The sequence below is a fragment of the Cibotium barometz genome, chromosome 2 (assembly GCF_041138505.1).
Source record: "Cibotium barometz isolate CiBa-2024 chromosome 2, ASM4113850v1, whole genome shotgun sequence".
NCBI classification, from domain to species: domain Eukaryota; kingdom Viridiplantae; phylum Streptophyta; class Polypodiopsida; order Cyatheales; family Cibotiaceae; genus Cibotium; species Cibotium barometz.
The window spans coordinates 50,387,510-50,398,954 of record NC_141047.1 but is presented as its reverse complement, the minus strand read 5'-3'; positions in this window follow the sequence as shown (position 1 = coordinate 50,398,954).

Below are 11,445 nucleotides of genomic sequence, written 5' to 3'. Positions count from 1 at the left end.
CCTGTCAACAATGGCTTCTTAATCAGATACAGCAGGGCTTGGTGATCCACATGAAATACTACCCTGTTCCCCAACAAATAATGCCTGAACTTATTCAAGGAATATACCATCCCCAAAGCTTCTCTTTCAGTCACAGCATAATTCCTTTCTGCAGATGATAATATCCGACTGGCATAAAATACTGGCCTGTACCATCCTTTCACCCTCTCCTGCATCAGAATTGCCCCTAATGCTACATCTGAGGCATCAACAAAAATATGGAAAGGTAGAGTCCAATCTGGTGGCTGCAAAACTGGTGCAACAGCTACCATCTTCTTCAACAATTGAAATGCCTTCTCTTGAGGCTCAACCCACACAAAAGGTACATCCTTCTTATTTAAATGTGTCAATGGTGCACAAATATTGGCTAAATATCTGAGGTACCTGGCATGCCATTTGATCTGACCCACAAACCTCATTACTTCCTTCACATTAGTAGGAGACTTTGCTGTTTGAATAGCCTCAACCTTCTTCACATCAATTGCCATGCCTTCCTGTGAGATCACATGGCCCAACAAAATCCCACTCTTCACAGCAATCACACTCTTGAAAGGGTTCAAGACCAGTCTGAACTGCCTACACCTCTCCAAACACAACTTCAGATGCAGCAGATGTAAGTCCTTCTTACCAAAAACAGAGAAATCATCAACAAATACTCTCATGAAGTCTTGTAAGTGTGGCTCAAAAACCTTATGTGCCACATAATTGAAGGATGGTGGTCCATTTTTCAAACCAAAACTCATGACAGTAAAATCATATGCACCAAACTCAGTAATGAAAGCAGTCTTATGCTGATCCTCCTCAGCAACACTAATCTGATTGTATCCTGAAAAACCATCCAGAAAGCTATACATTTCATGACCTGCTACAGCATCTAACACTGCATCACAAAATGGCATTGGAAAAGGATCTGTTATGGTTGCTGCATTGAGTTTCCTGTAATCAACACATACTCTCAGCTTCCCATTTTTCTTAGGTACCACAATTATTGGAGATAACCATGTCACCTGGCTCACAGGTTTAATGAACCCTACTGCCAACAACTTATCTATTTCTTCCTTCACCTGCAATGCAAAATTTGGATTCATCCTATACCTTTGCTGCACCACTGGAACTGCATCTGTTCTTAAATTAATCCGATGCTGATGTAATGCAGGATCTATACCCTTCACCTGAGAATACTCCCAAGCAAAGACATCTATATAGTCCTGTAACAACTGCAAAAGATCCTCCAAAAATTGTCCTTCCACCTGCACACTTACTTTCACCATCCTTGGTTCTGCATCTGTACCCAAATTCAATTCCTTAAGATCATCTTCTTTAACCCGACTGGACGTGCCATACTTCTTGTCATAAATCCTTACAGCCATCTCTCCTGCCTCCTTTTGCTCTTGTTCCATCTGTTCCTTGGTAGCAATCTCTGTTTGCTGTTCCAGCAACTGTCTGAATACTGTCCCTTCAAGCTCTTGACCTGGCAAGAACTCAGACTCTTCCTGATTCTGATCTTCCACAAGCTGCAATATTCTTTCTACATCAACATCAAATAGTGGCACTACTGTTGGATTAGCCATTAAAAACTGTTCCTCCTCATCATCTTCTATTTCTTCAGCAAGATTAATTGTCTGTGCAAACAATGGCTTTTCTTTAAGAGACATATTTCTCTTACCCTGCATGGTTACAGTAATCTTCTTTTTCCCCTTGGTCAGAACCACCACATTCAATCCCCAATCCTGTTTAACTTTAGCCATTCTAAACCAAGGCCTACCCAGTAACATTTCATAAGGTGATAGTGATTCTGACATTCTAATTACCACAAAATTTACCAAGAATCCCATACCTGCAACTTCAATTTCCTGCTGCTTCAAAATTCCCAATGGTTGCACCCTGGTTTGATCTGCCATTTTTACCTGAAATGCTGCTGGGGCTAAACTTGCTGCACCCATTTCTTTGTATACAATTTCAGGGAGAATGTTAACCCCTGATCCTCCATCCAAAAGAACTTCATCAAACACCCTGCCCTGGTACTCAACCTTAATGACAGGAACCACAAAGTCAACATCTGCTGGATCAATGCTATTAACTGCTGGAACCAAAGTCGGATTATCGCCTGACTGCTGATCCTGAAGTCTTTTAAGCAATCTTTCCTTAAATGCTGGAACCAAAGCTAACAACTGATCTAATGACAATTGCAAGGGAGAATTTATGAGTACCTCAAACCAATCTTTGTCCCTTTCATCCTTCATCTTTACATTGCTTTCTGACTGATGCAGAACTAACTCTTCTTCATCCTCCAACTCCGATTCTTCTTGCTTGTCCTGATGTTTCAAAATTCTTCTTTGGACCTGGTCCCTGATGCCTTTTTGTTCCTTCCAATCAATTGGTCCCTTTTGTTTAGACCTGGTAACAGCCAATACCGCAATATCCTCAATATGCTCTTTACTTTGCTGCTCCTGTATGTTTGGACCTTGCATTACCTATTCCTGTTCATCCTCTAATTGAATCATGATTACATTTGCTTGAGCTGCTGGTTGATTCTGTTGTTGCTGCTGCCCCTGCTGGTTATTTTGATTGTTCCTAAGCACTGGGACACCTCTTTCTTCTCTATGTTTCACCCATAAGGCACAATTTGGCCCTATCCAATGATCTGGTGCTGAACAATAAACACAAGGCATGACTCTTGCCTGTCTTCCGTCATTGTTTTCCTGTTCCCTCCATGGTGGTCTATCAGATCTTGCTCTCTGAAATACTCCTCGGCCCCTAGTTGGAGCAGCCTGGTTTGCTGCAACCTCACCCCTGCCTCTACCTGCATAAGGTGTAGTCTGACCCCTGTTCTTGGGATTATACCAACAGAAAGCTGTCGTATGCCCATCCTTGTCACAAATTTCACAGAACTTCTTTTCTTTTGGTGCTGCAACAGAATAACCTATCTTTCTCAATTTACTTACCAAATCCTCCTCTTTGGATTGCTTTGCTTTGGTCTTGTGCTTTTTCTTTGTCTTCACCTCTTCTTCCTCACTGTCGGATCCTACTTCTGAATCCTCCTGCTCAGAATCTGATGCTGACTCTGGCTGGTCATCTGAATCCGAATCATTCTTTCTGGTGTGTTTGCCCTTGCAGCTTCCAAGTCTTTTCTCTACTCGAGCTGCTGCAATTACCAAATCATTAATTCCACCTGCAATATCAATGCTAGCCACTGCATTTTTCAGCCCACTTCTCAAGCCTTTCAGAAAATAACCGGCCAGCATCTCATTGGTGGGTCTCTCATTTCCCTGTAACCTTTCAACCAGAATTCTGAATTTCTTAGCATAGTCCTCTACAAGCATCTTCTTTTGTCTGATGTCTCGGAGTTTTCTTAAAATGTCTGTTGGAGTCTTTTCCTTCCTGAATCTCTGTAAAAAGGCTGTTCTAAGATCATCATATGTTGGGAAGTGTGGTATCCCATATTGGCTAAACCAACTCATGGCCTTCCCTTCGAGAGTTGCTGCAAATTGCTGCAATTTAACTGCATCATTGTACAACACAGTATACCCATTTGCTTCCCATTTTGTCTCAAACTGAGCTACATGACAATCAGCATCCTCCTTAGATCCTCCACTGAATTTAGCTGCTTTCACCCTAGGGTTGGGTAGTTGTTGAGCCATCGGATGTGGCTGAGGTGGTTTCCTAGGTCTTTGCCTGGTAGCCCCCCTTAATGGGTTGAACTGAAGACTCCTTCTAACTCCTGCAGACCTTCCTGTCAGGATTAGGGCGCCTAGAAGTCCCCCCACTAGCCTCCTCTCTGGTGCAACTGAACTTTCCCCCCCTTGGCCTACAACAATTTCTTCAGGGATTTGGTGTTCCTGATCATCTTCACCCTCGTCAGCATAATGAAACGGGTCAGGGTTACCAATTCGGGCCTGAGCCCTGGTATAGTAAACCCTTCCTACTCTTCTGTCCCCCTCTGACATTCATTTCCCTTCTCGTAACAGAACGGGACCAGCAGGATCGCCAATGTGTTTGGGGTCCTCAAACACAACACAACTAACTACTACTGACACAGCAAAGACAACCCCATTAAGCAACACTAACTTCAATTCCCACATCAGACTAAACAGAGCATAGAGAACACAGATTGAACAAAGATTTGCTAAAGAAAATAGAGAATAACAGAACAGAACTGAAGTACCATGATTGATTGATCAAGATGATTCATACATTGCTTTCTCCTTCTTCTCTTACTACTTGTAAAAGACGACTACAAAGCCCCTATAAATAGGCGACTTCAGACAGTTTTAGACAGTTGTAACTAGAATGTCACAAGACACTAACAGATAATATCCGACTAACCAAATCATAACAAACTCCGACTGATCAATAATCCGACTGAGTAGAACTCCGACTGAGTAGAATTCCGACTGAACAACAATCCGACTGAGCAAAGATACATATATCCGACTAAGCAACTATTAGGTAATTTTTAGGTATTCTATCTGTAGTTCAACATGTGTCTTCCAATTTTAAGACCACAAAATTTACTTTGAATGACAAACCAGAAATCAGTACCTCTTGGTGTCATAACATCGCGATAGGCTGGACCCTCCTCTGATCTGCCATCCACACTTGGAAAGGAGCTGGTTGCAACTCCATCTACTTCAATTTTAGAAACTCCCCTTCAGGTAAGATGTTCACTCCAGAGCCTCCATCTAATAAAACCTTAGTAAAGTCCTTCCCTTGAAACTTAAGATTTATGGTAGGAACTCTCCAATCCACATCTCCAGGTGACATGTTGCATACTTCTACGTCTAATGCTTCTTGCCTCTTCCTTGCAGTTATCACTTTGTCTTTGAATATTGGCACTATGTTGAGCAATTGATCCAAAGTGATATTTAAAGGAGTATGCATTAATTCTTCAAAGAGTGAAACTGAACCAACCTCATCCTTCTTCTTTTCATCTTCCCAAGCTACTTGTTTCTTCTTCTGCATCTTCTTCAACTGTTCCGATGACTGCTCTCGGACATCCTTTTGTTCCTCCTAATCCAATAATGGAGACTTCAGCTTCTGAGATCTGGTTACTGCCATCACCTCAACATTATCTTCTTTCTCTACACAATTGGAACACTCACATGCCATTTGCATTGCTGACACTGATTTCTCTTGTAAACACTTCCTTCCTTCACTCTCTGGGATATCAGATGGCGGACTCACCACAGGCTGAATTTCTGTTAACACAAAGGTTAACCTGTGGAGCAGGATTCTCTTCCTGTCTAGGCTGTTGGTGTGGAGCCTGATTTTGATTATCATACTCATTCCAATTATTCCTCCATTCATTCCGCCAAGGAACTCTTCCTCTTCCTTTATTCCATTGTCTGTTTGGAGGTCTCCATTGATTTCTGTAATCCTGAGTTGGAGGATACCAATTTTGATTTCCTCTCGGTTGGTGGACTTCTGGGGCAACTTGCACCACTGCTGCCTGAGTCTCCTGTCTTTGCTTCTGAATCCGATCTGGTACTGGACCTCTATACCATGGATTATACCAACAGTTTGATGTTAGATGACCATCCCTCTCACAAATATGACAGTGAGGTTTATCAGATCATGAAATCCCCATTTCTTTTATCTTTTTGGATACTAACTTATCCAATTCCTGAGTTCCTTTGTCTTGCTTCTTTCTCTTTGTCTTGCTCTTTTCCTCCTCTTTTTTCTTCTTCTTATCTTTCTTCCTCTTTGTCTTTTTATTCTTCTTTTTAGATTTCTTTTTCTTTGATTTGCTCTTTTCATCATCAGAGCTATCTAAATTTGAATCAGAATCTTCAGAATCATCCGAATCAGAATCCGACTTGGACTCTGAATCACTGTCCGAATCACTGTCGGAGTCATCCTTCAATGTACCATATCTCTTCTCCACTCTAGCAGCTATTTCTGCTAGATCATCCATTCCTGCAGCCACATCCACACTGGCTACTGCAGACCTTATGATTTTCCTCAAACCCTTCAAAAAGTATCCAGCTAATATTTCTAGGGTTGGTCTTTCTGCCACCTCCAATCTATTAACTAATTGGGTAAATTTCTGAGCATAATCCTACACCAACATCTTCTTTTGTTCAATTCTCTTTATCTTGCGCAACACATCATTCAGTGTCTTTTTCTTTCTGATTCTAGCCAAAAATGCTCCCTTCAAATCATTGTATGTTGCAAAGTGATTTGGGGCAAAATGGCTAAACCATTCAATAGCTTTTCCTCCAAAAGTAGTCTCGAACTGATGCATCTTGTCAGCATCACCATATACTACAGCCAGTCCGCTAGCCTGCCAAGCTGCTTCAAATTCAGCAACATGACAATCGGGGTCCTTCTTTTTCGGCCCCTTGAACTTTTCAAACTTGACTTTGAGATCAGTGTGATTGCCCCTCGATGTGCCATTCCAAGTGCTGTTGGAACTACCTTAGGTTTAGGTTTTCCTTTTACCAGAAGAGGATCAAACTATAACCGCTTTCTTGAAATCAATGGTCGTACCACAGCGACACCCACCAATTGAGCAACACCCCTTGCCCAGTCCTTTGGTGTTCTTGCGGACTGTCCTCCTAACTGACTTGAATCATTGTTCTCTGAATCATTTTCTTGTTGTCCACCTCTGGACCGTGATCTTGTGAAATAAACCCTAGAAGCCCTTCTGCTTTCTTCACTCATGCATTCCGTGCATCACCCCAAGCTTCAAGAATGCCTTGATAAAAACAAATACTCATAATGAGCATTCAAGACATACTGCAAACCCCTAGATATGATTCTCCTTCTACCTATCAAAAATCCCTAGATATGATTCTCCTTCTGCCTATCAAATCCCGAAACTGATGAATCCAGACCTTCTTCCTGATGATGGAGATAATATCTCTAGGAAGGTTAAAGAAATTCTGGTTGAAGAATATTTCTGCATAAGCATTTACTTCCTCCTCATTTGTTACCCAGTTTCGAAAATCATATAGCAACCCATCCATATAGAAAAAATCCTCTTATCCCGGAAAAACGCTAGGTTTGTTCCTAATCTACCCTTTTCAAAGTAGAAACCCGCAGGATTGCCAGTGTATATTCCTGAAACACCATATTGGGGAATATGGGAATTTCCCACAAGTTTGGGACACGTGGTCAAATGTTTGGATTAACCATAACTTGAACACCACTAATCCAAAATGAGCGCTTTATAGCTCTTTAGATTCCATTTTTCAAGCGCTTTCCAACAATAGGTCATATGATAGGGTTTTGAGAAACTTACAAACATGTTATCCATGTCCCCTTTTTTAAGTATTCAAAAATGGGAATTGGGAAATTCCCAAATTCACGAATATGGTGTTCTGACTCAAATCAGACTTTCACTAAACTAATTTGGATACATGGAAGTAAGACTGAAATTAGAATACACATGTAGATGACAAGAATGAGTCCGAGTGCCATTACAGAACACAGACGGAACTCCTTAATTCATCATGTCCAAAACACAATAGTGCGGCTGATTAAAAGCCCGCATCAGTTACAAGTAGTTATAACCGCATTCCTTTATCGGAATGTCCCCAAGACATAATGAAAGTCCGACTAAGGTATTTTGCAAAAAGACTTACAAAAAGGAATTGCTAAACTTGAAAACTAAAACAAAGTAAAGTAATCTATGGTACTGTAAGTCGAGCCCTAACAACAGGGACTACTACACACTAGATCACATTTTTACTCTCACGGCCATGGTGGAGGAGGCGAGATCACTGGGTGAGCGTCTCTACTGCTGCTTCGTAGACTTCAAGAGAGCATTTGATAATTTTCCCAGACACCGTCTCTTGCACCAGATCCAGCAGTTGGGATACAGTACGCAGATTCAGTGGGCTATAGTAGCACTATATGAGCATATCACAGGCAGAGTCAGGACGACAGAAGTCAGGTCATTCGTGCGGACCTGCTCCAGCTCTACACATTTCGTACATGGATCCTCCCCACACGTTTGCCTATGAAGATGGCTGTATACCACAGTCATTTTCTCAAGATCTCGGATGAGGGTTTCATTGAGCCTCTAGGGTACATGGGGATACATCTCTCACACGTTTGCCTATGAAGATGGCTGCATCCTGTGAGGTGAAAAAAAGAAAAAAAAACCACGCCTCTATAGCCCTTCCCCTCCCAAACTTGGAAAATAAAAACACAACAACGGAGGCACCACCAGCCACCACCGGCTAGAACACTTCTCACAATTCACCACACCACCCACACCAGAAAGATAGCACAAAACAGGGGCACCATAGACCAAGTAAACACCCAGCAATATATTCCTAGAAAACACTTCATACAAGATTCTCCCGACACAGAAGCCTTACTCACACAACCCACAAACACTCAGGCCTAGATTTACTGCCAAGGGAATTCCACCACGGCCACACCACCTCAAGAATTATGACCTTGCGTCGTCTGACGACCAAGCCTCTAGCCACAAACACATCAACACTCTGACCTGTCACACTGCCGAGGATACACCACATCCTCAATCACCACGAACCTCTCGCCTGCCTGCTGTGCCAATCACACCAGAAAGAACCTGGCCACTCTCACTCTTCAGAGGGCGCCCCACCAGCTAACCCTCAACTCTTCTGTAGCCTAGCACTTATGTGTGTGTCGCCAGCAGAGCTACACAAACACCTCTCTCTCTCTCTCTCTGTGCTGATCCTCTGCCAGCCTCACAACAAACCCAAGCACCTTCTCTGTAGTGCTACCGGCCCCACCAGCCAAGTAGCAACACCCCTGTCTCCTAGCCTCTATCTCTGAATAGCTTCCACCAGAGCAGTTTTCTCACATCCAGCTTCACCCTCAACTGCACATCCAGCTGCACCCTTTGATGTGCCAACACCTCAAAGGCGACCTCCCAGCAGCTCTGCGCCAGCCTCACCTTCCCACTTATGCGTCCCCTCTACTGTCGCCAGCCCGTCAACAATCCTCTCTTCGACATGCTATCCTTCTCACAGTCGCCAGCCAAACGGCGGCCCTTCACCAGTCCACGCAAACCAACATCAGTCACCTGCTATATGTGGCAGTTGTGCTACCTACAGTCCATCGCCAGTTCTCTCTCTTCAGAAGCAGCTGCACCAACCTCGCCTCACACGGTTGCCATAGGGGGCTCCAACCACCGCCAACACCTCTAAACCAGGGACCTTCTCTCTCTACATGACGGCCACACCACCTCAGCGTCGGCTCTCCACTCCAGGGCGCTTCCGACTGTGCCCAACCACACGTCATCAAAACGACCCAAAACCTATCACTGCGTCCGGCACCCTCTTGCGCTACCCTCACAAGGGAGGCTCCCAATCTCTGGTTGCAGCCCGGCGGCTCCCCTTCGCCTTCTTCTCTGCAAATCGATCAGAGCCCCCAAACAAACAAGGTGACCCTTCTCTTTTTCTCCTCGCCAGCTTTCACCTTCGGCAACCTTCCTGAACATCTTCGCTGGTAGCCATGCTAAACAGCCATGTGGCCTTTGCTTTATTGGCCACATTAATATTATTATTTTTATTTTGTTTAAAGCCTAATGGATGGCCACCCTCACACATTCCATTTCACACCAATTTAAAGGCAACATTGGCCCTTTCAACCTTTAATTGCCCAAGCCTCCACACACCTTCAAATGCAACCTTCCAATGTCCACTTATTTAAAGGGACGCGTACACATACGAGCCATCGAATGACTGATACCACCTGTAGAGCTGACCTTACTCCGGACAGGCCTGCACAAGCCCAAAACAAAATCCATCCACCCTGTACACCTGGCAACGCATTCCAAACAAAGCTCTTCGCACACGCCATGCATCCATATATACACAGGTCCAAAACATCTTTCAGAAAAACACCTGACATACTTTGCCAACCCCCCCATCTGCTAGAGCATTCATGCTTAGCAACAAAGAGATAAAGTCTAATAGCTATCCACCAAGATCAAAAGGAAACAGCTCTAACTAACCATCCCATTTCCCAGCATCTGTGAAAAACAATGGCTGTATCACTACATACCCAACGTTAACCATATGTGCTACAAAATCCTTTCTGTCCATCATCTAGCATTCACAGACTCTGACCACCCAGCATCACCCTCAAGCCTTTGCACTTCACTCACAACAAACCTCCTCGTCTTCAAAACCTGTGGGCAATTTCAACCTTTAGCATCCAATTCATTAATACTAGTGAAGGCCAGGTTCCAACATTTTGACCTTTCTACACACAAAAATCCAGATCCTTTCCATCAGCAGTGTCTACAAGCACTTCCAGCTCTTGTACTTCAGGCATCTCTTCACAACCATACAACTTAGCTGGTTAAGAACCCTTGTCATCCATGCACTTTGCTTTTAGCATTTTAGCAACACGCAAAGAAGCCTTTGTTACACTCTCAATCATATTTGCATCCATGTCCATCTCTGGCTCCTGTTCATCAAGGCTAGCAACTTCCCAAATATCATCCTCAAGCACAATACTCACATCACAACGCTCCTCATTAGCCAAATCTACATGCATACCTTCTTGAATGTTGCCAACCCCCCTAGTATCATCGTCCAAAGACTCCCCAGCACATAATGCATCAAATGGAAAATCATCCACTTCATTCATCGTCGCAGTGTACCAGACCACCATCAAGCTGTCCAAGAAAATCCATAATAATAGGATCTTCCTCCATGCTCTCCACATCTGCATCGCAAACCATCTTCACTTCACCACAAGTCTCTACCCCATCCTCCTCCCTTGTAGAATCTGGTAAAGAATCATCCTCAAAGCATTCTATATCCAACTCCTCTTCCTTCTTATCATCAGCCAATCCCAAGGCATCATCCCCTTTGCTTCCATGTGCATGCATGTCATCCAGATCCGAATGCAAATGATCTTCAATAGGACATTCCAAATCACTGTCATGTACAGCTATGACGTCCAAATCCAAAGAAGAATCCACTAGCAACTCCTCATCTGCAAAAGTCTCAAACCTTGACCCAGATTCCTCATCCTGCTTTTCATCCACCTTCTCCTGTTTAAAGACTTTGGAAAAAAATCAGAAGGCACATAAAACATCCCCCTTTGCACCTGCCTTTGAGGCTCCTGTCTAATCAAACTTTGCATAGGACTCTTATCCACCTCAACCAAATTTACATGCATATTCCTTGCAGACACAACACCTTCATACAAATAAATACCCATCTCCATCTGCTTCAAAATCTTGCCTTCCTTTTCCCTAGCAACCCTAACTGCATCATCAAATGACTTGGGATTCTTCAACTCAACCCTGACCTTCAAATGGGGTAGCAAACCGTCAATAAACAAGCTCTTCTTCAAAAACATAGGAGGAACTTCCTGCTTTAATGTCATACACCACTTACCCCACAAACATGTAAATACCTTCACAAAATCATCCAGTGATTGCCCATGGAC